The sequence below is a fragment of the Agelaius phoeniceus genome, chromosome 12, assembly GCF_051311805.1.
Source record: "Agelaius phoeniceus isolate bAgePho1 chromosome 12, bAgePho1.hap1, whole genome shotgun sequence".
Classification (NCBI taxonomy): domain Eukaryota; kingdom Metazoa; phylum Chordata; class Aves; order Passeriformes; family Icteridae; genus Agelaius; species Agelaius phoeniceus.
The window spans coordinates 6,997,429-7,023,511 of record NC_135276.1 but is presented as its reverse complement, the minus strand read 5'-3'; the positions used below and the strand labels follow the sequence as shown (position 1 = coordinate 7,023,511).

Sequence of the window (26,083 nt, the reverse complement as noted above, 5' to 3'; positions counted from 1 at the left end):
AACAAAAACACCTTCCCAGCTCAGTGGTACATAATTGGAGGGTGGGTCCTCAGAGCTACCCATCAGTGAGGGCTTTCTGTGGCAGCCCTGGGTTCAGGAGTTTGCTGGGTACATGCAACATTTCATGGGAGACAGAAAACAGCAGTCAGAGCTGAGTTTTAGGGCCAAATCCTGCATAATTCCTTCAGTCTCACAGTATGAAATGCTCACACGAGTGAAGTGGGCAGAATCGGGCTGTAACGTTCTATTAATATTTATCTTCTACTGCTACAAGACACAACAATAATCAAATAAGAAAAAGTTTAATCCTCAAATGCAGCTTTAATCTTCAAATTGGTTAGCTTATCAGAGGGGTAATATTTATTTTCAAAGACAGGCTGCTCGGAATGATCAGCTGAAATAGAAACCTATAAGTGAAAGGATGTAAGTTTATTGGGCAGTGTTGTCTATATTTATAGTTTCTGCTCAACCCATATTTCTGTTTTTATATGCATGTGTCAAAAATTAATATATGGCAAACTTCACCAACAGTTTTAAGAGATCCTAAAATATAATAAAATCAATAAATGATGTTCTGGCATAAATGTTTCTGTAGCTGAGGGTGGTCAGGTTCAAAGGGCAGCATCTGACCATTTCTCTTTCCCACCCTGCTGCAGAGTAAGACCCTCCCCTCAACTTCAAATCACTGGGGAGAGGGTAATTTAAGCTATACTTGATGTACCCTATACATCACTGTCTTCAGGACCAGGTTTAAAATTAAACTCTGATGTACAAAGTTAAACAAAAATGAGATAAAAATTGGCAGGGGTTGAAGAGGGTCAAAGTAGTCAAAACACAAGGTAGACTATTGCTTCTTTTGATTTATGTTATTCTGTGCACTAAAAAAATAAAATTATAGCTCTTGTGGAGACTTTTTTCATTGAGAATAACACATTTCTAATTTGTTTTCTATAGACTTACAAGCATTTGCTCTAAGAGTTGGAAGCATTTATTTATTTATTTATTCATTTATTTATTTTGGCAGGGGCAGAGTATCCCCAACTGTTGGCAGAATATTCAAATTAGCATTAGATGGAGCCTTTGCCACTCACCAGCAAGTGAAGGAGAAGAGTATTTCACCTTCCATTAGTGGTTATACAATGCACACATCTTGTATTTATCTAGAGTTTGGATTTCAGGCACCTATTCTAAGCTACAGTTAGGTCTGGTAGCAGAAAGAAAGAGTTCAGTGACTGTTTCCTTTTGCATGTTTTACATGCACATAATGCAGTTACCTTCTAGAATTTCAGTACAGGAAAGATGCCAAACAGCAGAGTCTTTTGAAACCAATTCAACAAAATCCTTGCAGGAAGTAAATTTTTTATGATGTAGTCAACTTTTCCACATATTGCCATTTACATGGTTAGTGCGTGGACTGCAGGCAAAATCATTTGGAATTGTAATCTTTATTTTCTATAATATGATAATGAAATCAACAAGTATCCACTAGAATCAAATTAATTTCTCTCTGTTACTCCAGTGGGAGGAATAAAAGGGTTCTACTGGCTAAACTGCCAGGCTAATGGGAAAATCAAAATAAAATCAGGTCCTTGGATTGCTGGCAAATAAAAAATGCTTATTTTAAACATGATGGTGAACACATACAGATCTTGAAATCTTTTAAAATCTGATCAAGCAAGCTTTTTTGCAAGGTTTTTAATTTTCATCCATGAAAGTCCTATTGAATTCATATGGATTACAGCTGGCTGAAGTGTGGGTATGCTCTTAGGCTGTACAAGGGTATGACAAAAGCCTCAAAACTCTGAAAATGTCTGAACTTGTTTACAAATCTAACAGGAGAAAAACAAACACTATCCAGACAACTAAAAAAATATTTTCCTAGCACTGTTTGTCAGTGATACTGACAATGATGATTCTTTTTTGTTAATCTAGTGAAGATCTGATGTAATACTCAGATTTTAGTCTTTCTCCCAGAATTCCAAGTGATACAAAATGAACTTTGTATGTGTGATGGTACAGGATTGACCTGCATATATGCCATTAGTATACATAATTTGGCAAGCATTTATGTACTAATTGAATAAATGCAATCCTTCACAAACACCTGGCTGGAAAGCTGAAATGCAGCAGCACACAAACTGCAGGTTGTTTAAACAGATACAGGCAGCAAAGCAAAGATCAAATGTGAGAATGAGTCTACTATTTGTGATCTGTTGTGCTGAGCCCTTTGGATCTAACAGCTGGGCAATATTTTTTGTACCACTAATTAAATCCTTCTCAAAGATCTAGTTTTTTTTTTTGTTGTTTTTTTTTTTTTTTTTTTTTTTTAAACAAAAAAAAAAAAAAAATCATCAAACCTTTTGGGGTCACCTAGAAGACCACTCATGCATTCTGTAGCTCCAGCAGATCACATGTAGCAAAGAGCAAAGCTGAGAGCTTGTTGGTTAGAAAATTATAATCCAAAATTTTCCTACATTAACTACATTTTGGGAATCAGGAGAAGGATGAATTAAGATGATCACAAAGGTCACAAGGAATTACTGCAGTATTCACAAAATCTGTAAATGCTGTGAAAGGTGTAGGGTCTTATAACCAAGGCTCAGAATGAACACAGGAGCCATTCTGAGGCTGGGAGCTGCTCAGAAATTAGGTAAAAAGCAAAAAGATATGAGAACTCCAAGAAGCAAGAGTGCCAGCTGTTAGAAATACCTGTAGCCCATTAAAAGCATGTGACTGAAATGTCTTCCTGATGTATCCATGCAGCAGTCAGGCTCCTGTTCCCTAGCAGAGAGCCATGGCACAGAAAATGAACTGATTGATTCCTCATTGCACTGGGCACCTGCCTGGGCAAACTGATCAGTTTATGGATGTGACACTGAGTGTGCCACTGCCACTGCCCTGCCAAGGGTGCCTGCTCTGATTCAGAGCTCACCAAACTCACATTTCCCCTGGCTGGGTTCTGCCTCAGGCCTTTTCCATCCACCTCTCTGGATCCATCCCAGTGCAGCTGGCAGATGCAGCTTTCCACAGTGCCATATTCCATCCTTTTTTAGTGCATTGCATTCTTCTGGAGCAAAATCTACCCACTGACAGGTACAGATTCTCTGTCCTGCTTATTAATGACATTTCTGCACTCCCTGTGTTTACCAAGGAAAGCAATCATGCCTTAACTTCCCTCTGTGTGTGCTCAGATTTGCATTCTTTTGCTCAGGCACTTGCAGAGGTACCGTGCTCCGAGCAATGATGAAGAACCGAGTCTATAATTTAATAACCCTCCTCTGACTAATTAGCATTCACTCCATGAACAAAGGCTTTTCAGAGGTCTAGTCAAAGGCCTAAGCACCATTTAAGTCTAGCTTATTCCTCAAGGCACCTCTGAACTGAATTGGGCCCCGTTTTATTAAATTACAATAGAAAGACTGCCATGTCAAGTGCACTGCTGCTGGGAGCCCCAACCTCACAGGACCTCACAGGGATAAGTAATCATCACTTATGCTAATAGCACATTTGACTTGGTGGGATGACACATGAGGATGGACTACTTACTTGACTAAGATTAGTAAGAACAGGCATGTTACCCAGAACAAATGACTTCTAAATACCCAGCTGCAGTCAAGTGCTGACTCCCATCAGTGAGCGTTGTGAGGGTGAAGGAAGGGCAGGATATGATCTCTGGAAACCTCGTTGGATGCTGTTATTGAATTGGTGACAGTTTTGCAGATTTCTAACCCATAATAAACCTCAGCTTTGCCTCCTCAGTGACACGCTTCTCTCCACTGCTTTCCTGCTCTGCCTTCCTTTTCTTTTGCCATACTCCAACAAGTCTTTAAAATTATTTTTTTAAAAACTATTTCTTCTTTAGTGTTTGAAAATTAATTTTGCAGGTCTGAAAGGTATCTAAGTAACAGCCACAAGCCACAAACTCTGCTATTTACCTGAGCAGATTACTTGGTAGCCTCTCTCCACTGCCCTGCCAAGGTTCCTCCCCTCTGCTCTGCTGGGATCAGCACAGTCTCTATGCTCATTTAGTCTTTGGCTTCTCCCTTCAAAGCTGACAATAGGGGCATCATACAAGGTACACCATTCCAGTGATTTTGTCTGATAAAATGCCCAGCTCTTAGGACTCTGTTTAACACAATTTTGTTCCATACAGGTCACAGAAACAATCAGATTTTGGCCCATATGATCTATAATGCCTTTGAACCAGCACTCCAGGAAGGGAAAAATCCTCATGTCTAACCTGACTCTGTTTCACTTAATTGTTTTTGATTTTGTCATGGTCCAGGGTTTTTTTTTCCCTATTTTGTTTCCACAAATTAAAAAAGTATTTTGTTGCTGTCTCTGCTGTTCCTATTCTGACCAGAATTTTTTAAATTCTTCTTTTTTTAAATCACTGCCTCAAGAAGCTTATTCTGAGAGTAATGTAGTAGTGACCACTGATGACTGGCTTCCAGGGATTTTATGAAGCCAAGGTTAATTTGTTCCTGAGAGCTGGAAAAACCATGAATGGCAAAACATATTTCTGTTACATGCATAATAACTTGTATAAATATTGTATCCAACACCAAAATCCCAAACATACAACCTGCTTACCAAGGGACCCTTAAATCTAGTTTTGTTTCACTATAATGTAGAGTTCTGTATAAAAGCCACAAAGACCATAAGTATTATATCATTAGTAGTATTCTTAAGTGGGTATTTTCCTGTTTCTTGGGGGCTCAGCTGTAATGATTGTTCCATGTGTGTGTATGTGCCTGGGTGTTTTGCCAATCACATCAGCGAAACAAAAATGCCCTAATTTCTACAACTTTGCTTTCATTGCACTGCAAAGCACTAAAAGCAGAAACAGTTTCCTGAAGAACTCCTCCATAGCAGGCCCTTGAACAAGATGACTGTTTCTAATAAGCAACAGCTGTCGTTGTGGTTTTACTAGTCAAATGATTCATGTCTCTTGCTCAGAAATGATAAGTGGAACAAATGTTTACTTAGATATGTAACAGAGGAACAATTGAAAAATAGTAGACTGTCAAATAGAAATATTTTCCTGTTATCTGATCCTTGACAATTAGTCTGAACTGGTATTTAGTCAGAAGGCAGTGGCACAGTGGGGATGGTGAGGAGTTCAGCTCAGGAGCTGAGCACCCCAAGCAGAGCCCAGCAGATCTGAGGGGAGCACAAGCACCTCTGCACACACTGCTACACCCACAGCCCCCTTTCCTGGCAGGCTCCCTTCCTATATTTAGTCATATCTCTGAAAGGGAGATGGTGAACTTACCATTTCCTCTCCTTTCTGCTGTCTCCAGGGAACACCCAAGGGCTGCTCTGCTGCTTTGGTCATGAGTGAATGTCCTGGGCTGGCCACAGCTTTCCTGGGCTCTTGCAGGGTCTTCTGGCAGCAGCAGAGGGAAAGTATTCTAATGCAGGAGATTCCAGGCTCAGTTCAAGGACAAAAAGATTGCATTGCCCTTCACATGTTGGGAAGGAGAGTCTAAGAGAGCCTTGATGTATCTCTGCTGAGCCTGCTGCAGTCAGAGAGATTTGACACCCCTGTGGCATTGCAGGGCTCAAGGTAAATTTTTTTTTAAATGCTAGAGTGAAAGCACTGGCAAACACACTCTTATGAGCCTAAGAAGGCAGCATCAAAAAGTGGTGTCAGCTGCCTTTGAAGGGAGGTCTGGGAGATGAAGAGGGATGGAGAAGGCCAAGGGAGCTTTGGAATGCTGAATGTGCAAATGAAACCAGTGTACATCTATAACTTACTTGAACTTATATGGATGCTTGCCAGTACATTAGGGTTTAAATCCACCTCTATTTTAGATAGTTTCTGGACTTTGCTGCTTTTCCAGGACTCTCCACTATCACTGTATGACACTGCTCTGCCTTGTACAGGAAGATTGTCAAAGCTTCACCTTCCCATCTGTAAAAGGGGGGCAATATTTCCTTTCTCCCAGCCTTTTTTCAGCTTACAAGGCTCCTATGACCAGAATTCTTTTATTGCTTGTTTCTATATTGTCTTGTACAACAAGACTCTGATCTCAGCTGAAGCCTGTAAGTATCACAGAAATATAAATAGATAATAATAAAGAGATGATTTTGACACAAGAATGGAATTTTATATTCTGGAGAGTGAAATAAAATATGTACTAAAGTCTACTAAAGTGTAACCATGAGATCAAATGATAAAATTCTTCTGGCAACAAAGAGTTGACACAAATTTGTGAGATTAAACTGAACCAACTCAACGGAGGCTTGTTCTGGTGGTTTATTCATATCAAGCATATGAAAAAAGTAAGTGAGATGATCAAATTACCCTCACAGCATGGATTTTGACATGGATGTAGACTAACTGAGTCACTGGAGGACTGAGCAGGTGCATGGTTCTAATTATACCCTCAGTCTTGTGAGGAAGGAGCAAACTTCCCAGTTGCTTCCCTGGTGGAGATAAGGTGTTATCAGCCATCAGCAAACGAGAGGGGAGAACAAGGACAAGGCACCTGAAGGGAGAAAGAGGAGGAAAGGAGGAGGAGATGGGAGCAGATTCCTAATGCTACTCATCTTTTAAAAATGTACACACACACGGACTCTGAGCCATTTGGATGCCACTTCTCATACTCATTTCTGGTGTCTCTGAGTAACCCTTCCTTATGGTGAGCCACACAAAATTAATTTTTAACATTTTCTCTTTTATGGGCTTGGAGTGAGAGATCTGGCTAAATATAATGATTTATTTGTTTATTAATTAATCAACAGGCTTGCTAGGAGTTACAATCCAAACTGTCCCCACACACAGGTTTTTATCACCATACACTGTGCCCCTAGGGAAATACACATCTTTTGTTCAGGAGTATAAATGGACATTTCTATAAATTGCAACTACTTGGGTGCATGTAATATGCAATATTATTCATCTTTGTATTCCAGGTGAATCCAGACTAGACTACCAGCCTCTAGGGGAGTCTGCTTCATATAATTATCAGTATTCAAAGAATGATTGTAGATGTTGTAGCTTAACAGCAGGTGAATGGTCCTTATCTGAATATTAAATAAAGTGCAACTGGATTTCTGGGTTATCTCTGGCTAAATGTTTGTAAAGTCATTAGTGAAAGCATGCAGCTATAATCCTCACCACTCTTCTCACAAAGGATTTCCACTTTTATTTTTAATTCCTTTACAGGGTGAATTGTTCATCTCCCCTTCCTATACACACAGTCTTGTCCCTTGGTTGGACTACCAGAAACATCAGGGAAGCTGCCTTGTAAGTAGTACCTAGACATTTAATTTTTTTTTATTCCTAAACAACAAAAGAAACCAAGAGAAGAGTGACAAAGAGAAAGATTTATTATTTCCTCTAAGGACTATCAGAGCTCTGGGTGTTGGGAAAAAGCTCTGTAGTAAACTGCTCCTTTGTCCTCCCAAGTGCTGGGAACTTTAGCTCTATATTCAGTTTCCTTATTGCATGATCTAAGAGAAGCTTTATGTATTTATTTAGTAAAACCCTTTCCTTATTGTTCTAAAATGGGGGATTTAATATACTTCAAAACTGTTTTAGTAGCTTGACAGTGGTTGTTATGTGAATATAGTAGATAGTAGTCATGAGAAAATTAATAGAACAAAGAAAAAGAACAAACCCACCCCCTGCTGAGCAGAAGGGAGAGACCAGACTCAGCACAGGAAAATTACTGGAGATGAAGGAAGAGGAATCACCATGGGACCATACAACACAAGGGTTTGGAGCCACAACTCCTGGTTCAGTCCCTAGATGTGAAGAGCACAGTGGTGCTACATTTTGAAGAGCAATTTTCAAGACAGATATTCTACCTCAATTAGCTGGGCCAGGACAGCACCCACATCCTTTTCCAGGCACCACAAAAGCTTTGCACCCACCTCAGCCTGGGCCATCAGTGGCAAAGCTTCTTCTCACAATAACTGCAAATATTTTGTTTTAATTGAATATAGAAATAATAGATCATTAAATATGATGTAGCTGAATATTAAAAACCAAACACAACCTCTCCAAAATGGAGCCACCACTACAGCAAGCTATATACTATTTATTTGTACATGGACTGCCATTTATTTTGAGCTGTAACACATGCTGAGTTTTTGGCCCTGGCATAGCCAACCCTCTTGAGTTTCCAAGCACTAAACCCCTCACTGCTGCTGTTTCAGGCTTCTGCAGGCTCAGGCAGATGTGTCTACACCCATCTGCAAGGCTTTCTGTTCATCCTGGCAGAAATACAGGCTAGAAACTTTTTTTTTTTTTTTAAGGGAGGAAGGAAGAACACTGAGCATGATTTTGTGCTTAGCTCCGAATTGTCCAACAGCCACCCAGCCTCAGGGACTGCAGAATGCAGGGGACTCTGCTTCTCCATGCCAAAGCCCTGTTTCCTTCCACAGCAAGAAATGGCAAGAGCTTTTTCTAGCAGTCAGCACTTCTGTGTATTTTTTACTTAACACTGAGTGAAAATGTAAAGCTAATGAACTTTGGAAGTGAGCTGATTCCCACTCTTCCATCAAGACATGGGTGTCCTGAAGCTCTCTAGCTTTTCTAGGTTTGCTTCTTGGGACATCTGCAGTGGATGCTGCTGAGGACTCATTCTGTACCTACCCGACCTCTGCCAGCAATTGAGGAAACAGAGCCTGGATGTGTGAAGTGTTTCCAGTCCCACATTCCTAACTACATTCATATGGAGTGAACTGCACAACAACTGAAGTATCAGCTCTGGTACTCCTGTTTTCATAGGGTTAGAAAGAAAAAAAAAAAGGAAACTAAGTTTTTTTGGTTGTGCTTTTAGTGGAGATGATCTTTTAAAGGGAAGGGCCCTGCAAATTCAGGCAGGACCTTTAGGTACCACTTCAGGGTTCCCTCCTCTAGGACCAGAAATACTTTATTTTGACTGGAACAAACTACAGAAGTTAACAACTGTTTTCTATTTGGCATTTTTATAAGTATTAGAAAAACCAAAGCTCCCAACTAACGTGCCCACCTCACCTCTCCCCCTTCACAAAGAAATTTAAAAGGTTCAGCCAAAACTCTTCTACATAGTTCAAAACCCAAATTTTCATTCTTACTCAAGTGTGAGTCACCTGCAGTCACTGGGATTAGTTCTGAACTAACCTTAAAACCACCCAGTTTATAATGACACTTTTTAGCAATACCTGAAGTCATGTTATTGGCATTTGCTATTATTTTTACAATGTCGTGAAGCACTTAAACATCTACTTATTTAAAAGTAACCCTTTAGAAGCCATTTGCACCTAGAAGTCAATGGCCAAATCCAAATTCCATGTGAACCTGGTGGAAATTCTGACACTTCTTTCAATGGTGAAATCTTAATTTGGTCAAATTTACAGTAAAGAGGAAGATGATTTGCTTAGGGAGTGATGAGGGCTGGCTTTGTCCCTGTCATCAACCACATGCTGGCTGATTTAAGAGTGAAATTTGGATCTGCTCACAGAGGCAATCAATCATTGGACTGGATGCCCTTGCTCAGCCAGGCTAAGCAGAGGTTGTGATGTGATGGGAGAGCAAAAAAATACAGAGTTTTAGAGAACCTGAGCATCTCTCATGTTTCTGTACCATGTCCTGAGAAAACTTAAAGCAGTCAGCTTACCCAGGATATGGCTCTTCTGTAGCTGATTGACTGAGGCTGGACCTTGTGGTCTTTTGTCATAACTTCCACCACTTTCAGGGCCAATATTTGCATGCAGGAGAGCTGCACAGAACAGCCAGAATACATGCTGGCTGTCATCTCAGGGTGGCAGAGATGCTTCCCATCACAGATACAGACTCCACCATTGCCTCAGCAGGTGCTGCCAGCTCTCCTGAGCAGATCTGTGATTTGGCAGAGTTTTTAAATATGCACAGACTAGAACACCCCCAGCAATGCAGGCCTGCTTTCAAGCACCGTGGTAAACACTGCAGTACGTATTTTGCAATTGCACAATATTTACATTAGGAATGTGGTTGTTTCCAAGCCTACAGCACACAATCATCTGTCAGAGTCTGATGGGAGAAGCTGGTGAAGGTGGAACCTGGGCCCTGGGCTCCCCTTGAGCTGAGGTGCCCATGGGCAGGGCTCTGGCTGGCTTGGAGGCTGGGATAGGGATGCAGGGAGGGTGGAATGACACAATCTGGGCTCATACCCACGAGCCAGCCCCACAGAGCCACAGTCAGGCCCTACAAACTGCAGCAACTTCCACAGGACAGGGGATGAGCTCTGACCCCAGCCCTGGTGCTCCCTGCACTGGCACCCAGAGCGTGCCCAGGGCTCAGAGCCCTCAGCCTTCCAGGAGAGGCAGGGGGGGCCCAGAGCAGGTAAATCACTGCTGGCCATAGACACATTCCTTTACAGGAGAGGGTGTGAGTTATGCAAATATCTACTCTATAAATCTCATATGTGGCTTTGAAGAAAAACAAAAACGCCACTTAAAAATTTGTTCCAAATTTGGCCACAGTATAGTTTTGTTAGTTCAAAGAAATGAAGCTAACTTTATTGTTATTTGTGTTTGGATCAAAGAAAACTATGAAAATAAACATTAGACAGAATGATAATCAACACTGGAAAAGAAATGTTTACTAAAGATTTTCTTCTGTGTTCTCTTACCAGCATTAATAATATTTTCTTTTTCTAAAGTTTTCTTGCTTCCTTCAAAGAGATTGATTTCAGCAGAAAGAACAAACATATGCAAATAAACTGAATGATGTTATACCCCCTGCCCCTATCCCCCCAAACTGCATCAGATAATTCCATATTGTTAGTCTGCATTACATTTTTATCAGTTTTTTGTCTTAATCAGATATGAAGCTCTTGCAGTACATCTCTAGAACTGGGCTGTGACCCTGATGTGACTCTACAGCACAGAAGCAGCCCTAACCCTGCTGTAATCTAATAGTTCAAATTTAACGGATTTGTTTTTTCAGGGGAAATAATGGCTTCCTGTCACAAAACAGAGACACAGATTACATATCTGATAAATGGCTTTGGCATGATTTTTTCATGTAACACACAATTAACAGTGCCTCTCATAAGACTCATGCTCTAAGGAATTGGTGAAAGCATGAATAAGTTCATTGCTATGCCTTTTCTTAGAAAAAACCACCCAACATTTCTGCTGGTGCTTTAAAACAAATATTACTTTGTTTAGAAAGAGATCACCTGTACTTTCCAGCATTAATTTAGCCTCAAAACACTATACTGAAATTATTGCCACTGAGTGCCGATGCATTTTTTTTTCATGAGGCATATAATTATAATTGATAACCCAAAATGGAAATGGGATCATTTTGATTTTATAAGCTACCACCCATACAGATACTGAAAATTTCCACATTATAGCTCTAATCGTTTTTTGTCATGCCATAATCCCCTAAACATTATCAACTAATTAATAGCTGAACAATACATAAGGAGATCTGCAGTTCTATGGGTAGAATTGGATATTTTGAAGGAGTTCTGCAGTTTGGTTTTGAAGGCACAGCTCAGAACTGCTTGTGCTGCCTTCATTGGTTATCTTATCTTATCTTCAGGCCACCCAACCTCCAGCCTCACCCTGTGAGCTGCTAACTCCCAGCACTTACAATGAGGTAATCATCACCTTGTAGTGGAGTGGTGTGAATGCTGGTCAGATGGCCTGTATTTTATTAACAGAAATAGGGTCACAAGTCAAATACATGCTTGGGGTCACTGAGCAAATACAAAAGAAGATTAGAGGAACAAAAAAATGTGACTGGAGGGGTAAAAATCCCACTGGGGGTTAATCGAGCAGAAATGTATCAAAGAATGTAAACTACCCTTTCTTTTGTTATTCATCATATGGGACACAGCTCCTGTGTCCTGCTGGTTCCAGGCAGACAGGGCATCATCTCCAGAGTGCTGTCCTTTAATGAGCTCTTTGGTCACAGGCACTGCCAATAACACCTCTGCTATTACTACTGCTACCACTCTTTAAACAATAACAAAAATAAGAATTAAAACCACTTAGCATAAATATAGAGATCAAAAGATGTGCTTGACCTAATATTGCACTATCCAGTGACTGCCCACAAAACTAAGAGTAAAACAGCATTCAGTGTCACTGCTCTGGGAATCTCTTCTGCCTCCAACATGAAAAGACTGGACCTAGAATTGTCTCCACCAATATACTGATTTAGCTCCAGCTTGCAATGTAAATGAATTAATAAAACTATTTCTGAAGAGATGGTATTGCATTGGCACAGTTTTCGTTTTTCTAAGAAAGACTGTCTTTTTGAGTGATGTAATAACAGAAAAGGAGCCAGCAGCCTGATCAGCACAGTAAGTACAGGACTTGGTAGGGCCCAAAAGGCAGCAGTCAAAAAAAATCATAGGGTACTTACCAAGCAGCAGCTGATTTTCTCTTCTGATACATGTTCATCGCTCTTTCTGTGACAAGAAGCAGAAATTCTGTCTTATTTGAACTACACACATTTGTCTAATTCTTTAAAATCCCAGCAGTAGAAAGATTCCCTTTTCATCAATTTCCATTTATTATGCTTGTAGCTACATATTGTAATATGAATTCTTTTATCCATGTATACTGCACATCTATAGATTTTATGTTTTCACACATCACATGAAAAGCATATTTCAAAGCTATTGCATTATCATGTGCCAGAAGAATATTGCTGTGGGAATGCAGACACATTACCAAAAGTACAGTATAAAACAAGGAAGTGAGAGTCAGGAAGGAAGGAATCCTCAGTGCTATGACTGTGTGCCTCTGACTTACCATGCAATGTTCATCAAGTCTCTTAATCTTATTTTGGCATACTTTATATGTAAAAGAAGCAATATGTCCTTCTGCAAGGCTGAAATAAATGTTAACTGGTTCAATCGTGCCCTTTGAGACAAAATTGGAATTTCTGTCATCAACACCAAGATGAGCCAAATCAGGCTCAGAGACTGTACATCTTTATGTGCCAAAGAATAACACCACACAGATGAAAATTTCATGGCCGGACACAAACTGTGGCAGACGACTGAAGGATTAATGTGAAATAAAATGCAGTCAATTTAAGTTTTCCTTGAACTGAAATCGAAGCATTCCTTCATTACCTCCCTAGTTATCTATATAGATGCTTTCCCATACCATTTATTTTCACTCATTATATCCCTCCTTCTGGAATATATGCATTTCATCCTGCATCTTTTAGCAAAGTCTGCATTTAACTTATATATTGTCCCTTAAGTTTAAAACTAATTTTGTGCTTAAGTGCTTTGCAGGATTGAACCTTTTTGGGGCCACATGCAGGTTTTTCCTCCTCCTGGGATGATGAGAGCTGTGGCAGTGTGTGCACACTGTGTCAGACCTGAGCTCAGCTGCCAAGTGTGGACACCCACAGAAGGATTTTCTTTACAGAACTATCTTAAAAACGGAAATGTCTGTCTCCTCCAGCTATGCTGGCAGACAGTGTTTACCCAAAGATCCAGATACACAAGACCTTGTTATCAACTGCAGCTTTTACACAACTTTCAAGTAAGTTAGTGGGTTGGAAATCACACATTTTAGAAATATTTTCTGAAGGATGTGATCATATTTGCTGCCCTTGAAAGTGTTTAATGTTGCATGTTCATTACATATTTTTGTGTTACTTAATTTAAAAGGTTTAAAAAAAATACAAATTGCCACAGAGTGGATTTAGAGATGCTTAGAAAGTAACAAAGATATTTGATACACAAAAAAGAAAAGCCCACATAGCTACACTGACATGCAATTAATAGATTTCTAAAAAGCCACTAGCAAAGAGTCTTTCCAAGGTTTACATTTCAGTGGTTTGAGTACTTTCTTTGGAATACTGTCCACTAAAACACAACATTCTGAAGTCTTCCTGCTAACTTGATGTAGAAGCACTACTGAGAAGAGTTAGCTTTTTAATAACATGGTCAAAATATTTTAAGAAATATCACTTCACAAGCTATAACTAATCAATTTGCACCTGTATTATGTGGAGGAGACACACTAGCCACTTTGGACAGAAGAGCTGAGATGTTCTGAGGTTTGCATAATGCCAGCAAGCTGTGTTACTGCTTAAAGGCTTGTGAATAAGAACTTTACTGCAGTCACAACATATACATTGAGCTCTTCTAGTAAATTGATCACTCAAATAAAAAGAAAGGAATGTTTTTGATCTGCAATGAAGATGAGCAAAAAGTAAGCCTGCTCATCTTAACTCTGCATTAGGGGAAAAAATGAACTTTGATCTATCATATTGCAGAGCTGCTTGTATTTCAATGGCAATTTATCAATTTTTAATAGTCAAAGCTCCCAAGTAGTAAAAGCTTCTTAGACTTCCTAATCTAATAGCCATTATTTAAACTTTTTATTCTGTATGATTTACTGTTTGGAAGCAAGAAAGCAACATCATTTCTAAAGGATTCTTTCTTTTATATGATCTGATAGAGTCCAACACTACTAAATTTGTGTAGAACAAGTGCAAAATCCCACCTGAATATATCTGATCTTTACTTAGCAAATCTAACAGATAGCAGAGTGCATCAGCAACAGGCCTGAGCTCAGGTGGGGATGCAGCAGCAGCAGCAGCAGCCCCAGGTTCCCCTCCTGGGTTGGTGCCACCCCTGCCCAGCCCAGCCGGGGCTCCCAGCCCGTAGGCAGCAACTGGGGAGCTCTGGATGTGCCCCAGGGCTGCAGTCTGTCTGTGTGGGGATGGAACAGCTCCTCTGCTTCCTCCCCCAGCCCCAGAAGGGTGGGAGAGTCTCTCCCAGGGTGTGGGTCCAGCTCCACAGCAAGTCCCAGTTTTCCTGGGAAAGGTGTGCCCTATATCCACAGTGAAGAGTGAGGACACGCGGCACCCAAGTGAATCTAAAATAAGCTTAAGACTGTCTTGTTTTAAAAAGGTTACCTTGGCAAGTCCAAAGCACAAAGAGAAGCATTTAAGACTGCAGATTTAAACTTGCATGTTGTTACTGCTAGACATGAAAGCCTAAGGTCAGAATTCAGAATTCAACCACCCTGACTCAAAAATGCATCAGTGTATTTGCTAAATGGAAACCCCACTTGCATCACATCTTATCATAATGTCACAAAATGCAGAAAATTACAAATTAGTTTTAAGGCAAAATACATGACAGCAAAATAAAAGTACACAAAAACTACATTAAATATCAGTCTTCATTTGTCCCTACCACTTCAACTTACCTCTCAGCTCCAAACTCCTGGCTGCAGTGCACAGCTTGAGATAGTCTAAGATCCATTTTAGAGTGGACTGAAATATAAATGACAGTTCACACTACACATGAACATAGACAACTGTATAAAATATTTAAATAAAGACAGAAAAGAACAGAGGAAACCAACAGAGCCTTTGGCAGACCCAGCCTTTGGGAATTTAGCAGCTTGAGATTCATTGCAAATTTCATCTTTAATGTTATTTTTAGTTCAATATTTTGTAGCACTCAGAAGTAAATCTTTGTGTGCTGTCTCTCCTCCTGCTTGTGCTGCTTCCTTTTCTGATCTTGTCTTTTAAAGAAACCTAATATATTTTCAATACAATTGATTTGTGACATGTTTTGTGATATTTGTTAAAGTTCTCCTGTTTTTTCATACAATTCAGTGAAAAACATTACGCTGTTGTTTCTTTTAAAGTGCTGAACAATGCTTGTCATAACTGAACAAAATGAGACCCCCCAACAGTCTTTGTGCCATCACACCTTGTGTTGCATTAAATTCTCTGACATTAATTTTGATTCTTGGGTTAGAGTCAAACTCTTTTTTTTAACCTCCCACCACGTTGCAAACACTGCCATACCCAGTGCATTTCCAGAGCAGTTTTGATTTTATCCTGGTGTCAGTCCTTTGTCTCTCTCCCCAGCAATGTGACTGGAATGGTACACAAAGCACAGGGCTGGGGGGCTGCACAGAGGATGCTGGACAACTCCAGCAGCAAGGAAATGCAAAGTGCTACGTTCACACCCTGGTCCACCCCGCTGTAGGTTGCTGTCTGACCATGCTGCCTTGTACAAAGCCTACTCCTATTTGCTTAATGGACTTTCCAAGCCTTTCTGCCTCTTGCTGTTGCAGAGATCTCAGTGAACATATTCTCCCAGTACTATGTTTATGATTTAATAGCTGTGCCACAGAGAATGGCCTTAAAATGGGCTGTTCCACATCTCACAGGACTGAAACCAGCACTGTGATGTGACACACATGGAAACCATACAGGACATATAAAATAAGACTAAGGCTACTTATCTGTGCAGTATGAACATTGTAAAAATACTTTTGCTTTACTTAATTTTAATTTCATCAGGTTGCAGTTGGGAATTTTTCCTTTTTTTTCACGGAAGGATTCACAAGAGGAGAAGAAGGAACTTGCTTGATCACAAGGTTTTAAAATTGAAAGAGGTTTTTTTTATTTCAGAAACCTGATTTCTAACATAAAGAGACATCATTTAACAGTTCCTACAAATGCAGGGACTAGAAACCTCTATTAAATGACCAGGCATCAGTCTTAAAACAAACAAAAGAAGTATTTTATCCTCACAGTGCGTAATGAAATTACAGAAATCATGGCCACAGGATGGTGTGGAGGTCAAAAGTGTAAATGGACCATAAAAGGGATTACATGAAATCATGCAAATGAAATCCATCACTAGCTACTAAACATGATGATCAAGATCCAGCCTCCAAATCAAAATGTCTCTGACACTGATCCTCAGAGGGCAGGAGCACACAGGGGAAGAAGGATTGCTCTGGATGAGAGATATATCAGAGTTCATACACTTTTTCCCCAGACATTTGCTCTTCTCACTCTCAGAGGGAAAGCACTGGATATTTTTTCTGACTCAGGGTGGCAGCTACTGCGTGTGTTCTAAAGTCTTCAAAAATCCGAACTCATTTTATTTGACACTGTATGTTTTAGAAATGTTTCCATTTGAAATTCAAGATAATTAGGGGGAAAAGCCTGTAAAGAGTCAAACAGAGGGCAAAAAGAAACAAAAGCATCCAGAAAAGATGGAGTTCAGAACATTTTTTATGAAAGTTATATTTTGCCGTAGATCTGTGCGTCAGGGTCTCACTTTGCACTACAGAAAAATATTTTCCATCCAATGATTGCAAGAAAGGAAGCTCCCAATACAGAAACCTATGCAGTGCCCACCCTCCAAAGGGGCTGAGAGGCTGAAGCAACCTGACAGAACCATTCTGCAAATCTGAAATGGGTCCCTGTGGCCTCTGCAGTGCTGAAATCACCGCTCGCCTTTGCTTTCACTGCACTGAATAATTTGGGCCTCTCCCTTTCTGTGTGAGTCAGGTTGTGAAAACTGAGCCTCCTCTGGCCTCTAGGATTCATAAACACCTGCCCCATTAGCCCACTTTCACTATTTGTCTAATGACAACCACAAGTAATGACCTGACTCCAGGCATGTCAATATTCTGCCAAAAACTACCATTCTGCCCTCTTAGCCACCTCCTCCCACCCACCCATAGGTTATGGAACTGTGGGATGGTTGCCAAAGAAATGCAATAAAAAGTAGGAAATGACACATACAAATAAAATTCACTTACCTAAAAGCCCTGTTCATCAGATCTCTTTGTGCTGCCTCCTCCCCCACCTTCCACTCCTCTACTTCCAGCACTTGTTTCTCCTCTCTCTTCATTTCCTCTTCCTTTGCTGGCTTTTTTCTTCACATGTTCTACATTCTGTACTTTTTTTTTTTCCTTCTCTTTTTATGCCCTATTTTTTTTTCTTTGGCTGAAACAGAATAAATGAATGCTTTAATAATTTTCCCTTGCTTTAGAGCCAGTAAAGCATTATGGTGTCATTTTACCATTTTCACTTCCTCTTCCCAGTTTTTCTGCCACCACTTTTGTTGTTTTGTGCCTTTTTGCTGGCCTTCCTCCATACCCATCAGTCCCTCCTTGCAATTACTCCTTCCTCAGTGACTTCATGTTATATCCTAGTGCAGTCTGAAATGATCCAGATTTCCAGGTGGATTTTTGGCCATCTGAGGTTTTGATGGTGGAGGGAAGTCATCCTAAACATGTGAGGCAACGCTGGGCACTTCTGGTGGAAGTTTCTGGGGGCACAGCTGTGGCTTTAGGGAGAAGCAGGGATGAGAACTGGAGTGGAGCAGAGTCCTGTTCCAGTGGTCAGGGGGAAAAATCCCCCCCTTGCTTAACTCTAAGCCACTTATTTCCCTCTTGTTTCCTTGGCCTTTAAATGTTCTAAATCACTGCCTGAGAATCCATTCCTGAAATCGGGAATATTTATCCTCATGGATGTCTCTCCTGCCAAGACTACACAATATTAGGAATTGTGTTTTAGCTTGTGGTTTTCCTGGTTCTTAAAACCCCTCTGCTTGCCTGTGGATCCCAGCAGGATTTTGCTGCTCTGATTTGGCTGCACTTGCTGCAGGAGAGCCTGGCCCGTGCTGAGCTGTGGCCCCTGGCAGCTTTGCAGGATCATGTCTAAACACAAACTGGTGTTCTCTGAGGTTTAGGCTGGCTATAAACCACTGAACACAATTTAATTCATCCCTGTGCCCTTCATTCCTGTTAGGTGCAACTACATTAAGACTTATAGGGAAAAATATTATTTCAGGTTTGTGAGATAAGATGGTGAAAAAATGGAAACAGAACTAGCTTTAGTATATATTTTCTATGCTAAGAATTGAGAGAATGGGGGATTAGGTCTAAAGTAACAAGCAGAGAAAGGGAAAGAGCCTGACTAGCTGAGAATTTCATGCTGTAAACATTATTCTAGAAATAATCTTTTTGTGTTTCTGTTCTTTACCTTTTTAACAGCACAATTACCCATGACAATATCAATTGAACAAGACATTAAAAAAAACCCCACACAAGCCACCTTAATGAAATACCATATGCAGCTCAAACAACAAAAAAGATTCCCATTTTGGGGGCTTCTCTCCATTTATATTAATGATCAGTTTTCCTGTGGAAGAATTGCACAATATGGGTTTTTCCTGCTTGTTCATAATAGGTCATTCATTAAAGAAAATACTGGGAAATTATTTTCTGTGTCGGTGGATACAGGATGCCATCTGGGAGCTGAAAAAATGAACAGAAATCAGACCGGAAAAAAAAAAATTAAAAACATGAAATTAGTTACACTTAAGGCAAGCAGCTGAACACTTCCACAATCCCAGCCCCTCAGACAGGCTGCAGTAATTGGTACTTTGTCCATTTCCACGAGGGATGCTCTCCCACAAGGGATGGGCTGGGGGTTCTCAGCAGGCCCTCCCTGGGTGATTCAGTGCCACATCTCCCCTGGGCTTGTCCCTCTTTGCTTTTCCTCCTGCAGCTTCTCCCAGCTGGCTGCTCACTGCACTTCTGCCCTGCTCTCCTTGTGTTCTGCTCCCTTCATCCCCAGGTGCTCTCTGCCCAGCCCTGTAACCCTCTGCTGCTGTGATGGATCAGCCATTCTCCTCCCTGGGTCCAAGAACAACAGGTAGATCAGAAAACCTCCTCAAATGTGAAATTGGCTACTCTGACTCCAGTTCCAGGGTAATCAGAAATTCAGGGCTCATCATTGTGGGGTTAGGTGGATGGCTTAAGCTAGAAGTACATCAGCTGATAAGGAAATCACAACAATATAGTGAGGAATATATTAAGATGAATATGGCCATATGCCAATTTTTCCCCCTCATAAATAAGATCCTTGTTTACCAAATGTTCGGTTTTGGTTATGTCACTATAAAAATCAAGCAGCTGGTAATTCAGGCTTGATTAGCAGGTCTCCAGTTTTGATTAGTAAATTACTGTAGTAATCAAGGTTAATTCTCATTTCAGAGCTATGCCACAGATTTTATTTCTTCCAGACAACTGGATTTATCATTCTGGAGAAGGAATATTTTAATAAATATTACAAAAATATCCAGAAATAGATGAAAAAAACAGATCCAAAGGGGCTTTGAAAAAATGGGGAATCAGAGCAGAAATGCTGCTCAAACATGAAACAGTTAATTTCCTAGGAACAAAATTTGAAGCTGCAATTTTGCAGTAGATTTCCACATAATATATGCAGAGATTGCATTGCTAATTCTTTTTACCTAGTGTTTCTATTTCTATCTTTAAAAATTGTTTTCTTTGGATCTTCATCTTTCATTTTAAAATAAAAAAAAAGTATACAGAGAGGCTTAAAAAGAAGCCCAAGAGACCATTATTAGTATAAAGATAAACAGTAGAATGGATTCTAACTGAGCCAGAAAACATCACTGTAGAATTTACATAAAATTTAGTTTTCTACCAAACATATTGCACATCCAGTTCCAGCTCATCTCATAATGAATATTCAAGCTTTCGAATGACCCACATGTCCCATAAGTGAGCAAGAGTCCCCAAAAGCCATCATTGTTGTTGAAGAGGCACAATATTAAAAAACACTGAGAATTCATTAGGGATTTTTTTTTCCATGAAACTTTTACAAAATCCTTAGCCTGCAAATGCTGCGATTATTTGAGCATACAAGTCTGTCAGGGATTTGAGGCTGGATAAAAAACTCTTATATGGTTTTTAATTAGGATGATATTATTATTTTCTAGTCATAATTCTGGGTCAGATTCTGTGTATCTTTCTCACATCACTTTTGTATAATTAGAGCCTAAATTATCTAAAATAAATATGAAGTTTTGCTTTATCTACTCAGTACTGCATGCTTTTCCCAGATAGGAAGAATAGGCAATTTTCATATCTACCATAATATTCCACCCAAAATATTGAGATAAATTTCTCCCCAATAATACAGAAAGAATTGACTAAAGAAGCCCTACAATATGTGTATATAAAGACAAATTACTGAAAATTCAGTAAAGCTGAATTCAGTATAAAATTATGCAATTCCTATGTCCTTTGAGGGAAAAAGAATACCAAAACCACAAACCCCAAATCCCTTTTCTAGAGAAAACATGCCATGTCCTTTGTAAAAGGCTGGGGAGGAACCTGGAATTTACTTCTGTTTCCATATTCCACTGGACTAATTTTGCTATGCTCAGCTTCCTCGTGCCAGGGGAAATGGGGGTTTTGAATCGGACCCGGTTCTTGTGTGCTCCTAATTCAGCACCTTGTTCCTGATGATGGCAAACAGAAAATGCTGCAGAAGGTTCCTTGCCAGTGCTAGAAAGTCAATAGCTGTCTTAGGGCCTGAAGCAAGGAGATCCTTATCCTTCCTGCCTCTCTCCCTTTATAAAGAAGCCCTAGATATTTAAGATTCGGTCTTATCTGCATGGTTCATTTACAGCCCTGCATCTAATGACTCAAACATTGGCAGAAAGTGGAAAGCAACCTGATCTATGAACATTTATTTAAGATTAACACTTTGTTAGAATAACAATCAATTTGAGTGGAAGGTAAGCATATACAGGCTGGATTTACTGAGTATGTTGAGACTTGTCTCCCTTTGACACAGCAGCAACTTAGGAAGCCCTAAAATTTGCAAGAGAAGAGGAGAAAAACATTTTCAGGCAGAAAGCCTGTAAAACAAATGTTATACTGTGGGGGGAAAAATGTGTGTGCTTTTTGCAGTCTGTATTATACATGCAAGACAAGATTCACCTGGGGAAGGAAGGGGTGGGGTGTGGGGGGAGCAATTGCAACCAAGCCCTGCATTAATAGGGGACTTCCACAGATTTCTGGCTGGTCTCCAGCAGTACAACAGCTCCCTGAATCTGGCAGGTTTTACTCATTGCTTTTGCGCATGTTTTTATTTTTGGCTTTGGCTTTCCTCTCCTTTGCAGCTCTTCCAAGTTCCACAGGAGGAAGCACACAGCTGTCCTTCCTCAGGAGCTGCACAGGAGACAGCGGCCCCTGGAACCACCTCTCCCACCAGCACTTCTGATGCAGGCACGTACAAAGAGCTTGAGCTACACCCCCAGCTCCTCTCCTGGCCAAACTGATTCCCCAAACTGGTGAATTATAACCAGCAGCTTCCAGGCTGTGGTTGCAGCATGGATAAAGATACATTTGAGGATATTAACAAAATTCAGAATAACATTCAAAACTACAGCCCCCCAGAAGTTTTGCGTCGCCCTAGTGGGAGATAAAAACCTTGAATGGGAAAGAAGAACCGCCTCTAGACCCCTTGCATATAGAGACAGGGTGGCCAACAACTGACTCTGCTGGGTATTCACCACCCTCTGTCAACATCCAAGCAATCAACATAAAGGGAATACAACCAGGGAGTCACTGCAATCTTGTTATTCCCTGCAGAACAATAGTTTTCATAAGAGCAGCCTGGCCTAGTGTAAATGAGAAAAGTCATAAGGTTTCTGGAAAGGTATTTATTTTATCCACAGGTAGGATTGCAACACTGAATGTGATAGTCTCTATTTAGGGTGATTAATAATATGTTATGTTGCTTATTTTGAGTAAAGACTATAGGCCAACTCCTGCCCTGGCTCAAATCCCATTGAATCAATTGTTTAGCCTAAAAAATGGATTACAGGATGTAGCTATAATTTATGCATATAAAAATGCAGAGGATTTTACTTGAGGAACAGTGATTTTTATTTCTGTGCACTACAGGAGTGCCTGAACCCAAGATGCTTCTCTCAGGACAGTATCCAAATGCACAGGAATTCCAGGCAGGGGCTGTACCCCAAAGAGTCTTTGATCCAGGCAAAAGACAAGTGACAGCAAACAGATGGGGAGAGGGGCAGAAATGACAAGGTAACTGGGAGATAATTACGATCACTATGCAGTCACAGCACATCAGCTGCTTAACCACTATCATTTTTTTAAGGTGTCACAGCAGAGGAGAGTTTTAAGGGAGGATGTGAAGAAGGGCAAGTGTAGTAGATTCTTCTAGGAGTGGACCCTTGCAGAAGAAAACAAAATGACTACAGCCCAAAATTTAATAAATCAAAATTTCCAACAAAAATCTGTTGTGAGTGGTGGATACACATTGATCTGTCATTACCTTATGGGTGTTAGAGGGGAAAACAGTCACGGGAGAGCCTTTGCAGGCCTTAAAATATCCATAGGACATTTTTGGCTTCAAGGGGAAAGAAGGAGCCGATGAAAGGGTCCACAGTGGAAAAGGAAAAGGATAAAATATGAACATTGAAAATGCACCCCTGCAGTGGAGTCAGAGAGAATGGGCAAGGTGTGTGCCTGCCAAGGCTGGAGAAACTGGGACTCAGTGCCTAATTGAAATGGGCTTCAGTATTGGCTTGTGCTTGTCAAAAGGTGAGACATGAAGTACAAAAATCAGATGGTTTGTCCTAGCAAGCATAAATCTAGAGAGAAATATGTAGAAAGACATAATGTATAGAAAGACACAAGATCTGGAAAAAAAGCAGGCCTAGAACCTGAGATGATGGTGCTAAAACAGTGATCACAGCTTTAGTTTTTGTTTTGCAAGACATTGCTGGCATGAGAGTCCTTGCACTTAAAAAGGGGAAACACTTCTGAGACTTGCTATACCTTAGGGCATGAGCAAAGTATATGGAAAAGTGAGAAAAAAAGATGACAAAAAGAACAAAAACTCCTCTTTAAACGTTATATGTCTTCTCGGTTTACTTTTTCTCCATACAAAGTTAGTAAGGCTTATAGTTCAATAAATAAACCACTGAAAACAAACCAATTTTTTTGTCACACATATAAGCTCAAATTTTGTGTGTCGTTGTGGGAACTGAATAAAAGAAACCTAGGCATGGAACTGCTTACACAAACTTGTAGGAGTAACTTTTGGACAGCCTGAGCAGTTGCAACTCCAATCTTACTGTGAGCAAAAATAGAAAGGACACTGTGCATGCTACTGCAAAGCAATTTTTATATTATAAATATGTTTAGGTGCTATCTAAATTACCACCAGAGCTCTGACCTTGATTACAAATGATCATAAAGTAAAGAATACTTTGAAGTGCCCCAAATTGTAGATCAAAATGCTTGTATATTCATCACTTTGACTAAGATCCAGCCAAGATTTTCTTGGCTAATAAAGACTGTAAATTAAATAGAAAACAGGCCCAGTAAAGAGAGGTCATGGCTGCTTTTTTAAATGCTTACAGTCCTTTAGGGCAGGATGTCTGTGCTGCTTTAATTGTTTAGAGTTTCACTTTCTGCCATGGGAGCTGCAAATGTGCAAGCCTCTGCCTCATAATGCTGCAATATAAACCTCCATTTAAACTTGATGGGTCCCTTCTCATTGGAGTTTTATTTTCCAGGCACTTTTGTGATGTGCTCTTTTATGAGCAGTGTGAATAAATATGATGGCAATATTACCTATGCAAATGGGCAGAACTAAAATGTCTAGGGTTAAGAAAAAAAACAACAAAAACTCTGTTTTAAAACAGAACCAAAAGACCCAAAACATCAGCTACATTTTTCTTATTTTAATAATGAGTTGTTCTTGCCAGTCAGCATTTCTCTGCAGCACAAACTACCCACGATCTGATTGGCAAAGTGTGAAAGTGAACCTAATTTCAGTCTTATTTTGATTCTTCCTCAGTGTGTAGATGTGTGACCACCCTGGGGCTGCTCAGCAATCCTAACTTTGGATTGGATTTGGTTGGATCAGATGCTTTCCCATCCAGTCCACATGGAGAAGCTGCCTGGCTGTGCCTGATAGTGTGCAAACAAATATCCTGTTGTATGGGTACCTATGATTTATCACACATCCCTAGCAGGGGTTATGAGCAGAGCTCTACCTTCCTTAATGAGCAGATTTTGATTGTTTGAGGACTCTCCAATGAATCAACTTTTCAAAAGTCTTGAATGCCACTCAAAGGAAACATCTTTGGGGATCATGGCCTTTAAATATAGGAGAAATTCCCACTTCTAATTCTGCTGGAAGTGGACCTCCCCAGACTTTAAACCATTTCTATATTTAAGTGATAAAATCATTGTGACTCACCAGAGCAGGACATTGGATGGTCTCAGATTCTGTCATTTGGTTTGCCTGAAAAGGAGCCAAGAATGAAGATTCACAAAGCAGATTATGGATTTTGTGAATCTCAGTGAAAACACGTGATTGTTAGAAAAAAGTGAGCTGTCAGCTCTTGGTGATAGTCATGCAAGGGGTGAAAATGGAAGGGTGGGAGATGGGAGAGCTTGAATGCATTGTGTGCTGCTGGTAAAACACCCCATCCTCAGTTATACCAAATTAAAATTTCAATTGTGCTAGAATCACACTACACTGTGTGTGAAAGTGCAGATTTCTCAGGACTAGCCCAGAGATTAAGCTGTAACTAATTAGGATGTCATGATATTATTAGGTTCAAGACACTCTTTTGGGGGAGGATAGTGCGCAGAAAATAGACAATAGCCAGCATTTCACCAGATAGCACAGCTTCTCTGTAAAAGTCACATTGCTCCTACTGATTTTTTCCTACCCTCTAAGCTGAGGGTTGGCCAGGTTCTGTTTTTTAGTTGCATTATTGTAAGTGTGCAAAAAAAAGTCCAATGAATTGATGAGGGTTTTGTAAAAAAATACAAACAACAAAAACCAAAAACCACTGAAGTCACAAATGAGACATTTCTATGTTCCCTGTATTATGCACTGTGCTTTTTCTTTCCCTCCTTCCTTGCCACGTTCCTTTCCCAACCTCTGTACTTATTTTATTCCATCCTCTTCTACCCATTCTTATTGATGTTTTTTATGGCTTTGGGTGGGTGGTTAACTGGCATTAGGAAGAAAAGCCATACAAAAACATATCCACATATAGTACCAGCCAGAGCACCTGCCTCCTTTCTCTTGGTTACCTCAATGTCATTATGAAACAAGCTATATATTTATTGTTTAAACAATATTAAACAGTAGGGGAAAAAAAGAGAACAGTGTGGTTTCCTACAGAAAGAGAAAAGGAGCAGTTAAATGAGTACCTTAATTCCTTGCTATTGAGAAGCTGTTACTATAACAAACAGCAGCAAGACTTTTAAATTAGGCCTCTGGAACAAAGCATTCCAGTGTCACTTTTACATTAGTGATTGCAGTTGATGTCATTTTCACAAAACAAAATTATAACCAGAATGGATATTTCAGGTCAGAGTGCCACAAAGAGTATATAGATACATTTCCATCAATAAATCTGCCCTCTTCCTGCCCTGACATAAGTGTTCAACCCCTTGTGATTGACGTTTTTACCAC

At 40.1% G+C, this 26,083-nt stretch overlaps 1 long non-coding RNA gene across 2 annotated transcripts in view; it reads right to left on the bottom strand.

The window, feature by feature from the left end:
- LOC143695092 (uncharacterized) overlaps nt 1-26,083 on the bottom strand; it is a 54,768-nt gene that overhangs the window by 6,000 nt on the left and 22,685 nt on the right. Inside the window, exons 7-10 of one of the 2 annotated variants that reach the window (XR_013184005.1) lie at nt 24,851-24,895; nt 17,545-17,731; nt 15,178-15,244; nt 12,359-12,404 (exon numbers count right to left, since the gene is read on the bottom strand). This is a non-coding gene — a long non-coding RNA (uncharacterized LOC143695092). Of the gene's footprint in view, nt 1-12,358; nt 12,405-15,177; nt 15,245-16,373; nt 16,943-17,544; nt 17,732-24,850; nt 24,896-26,083 lie in introns of those variants that run through there. The other variant, XR_013184006.1, reaches the window with a different exon arrangement.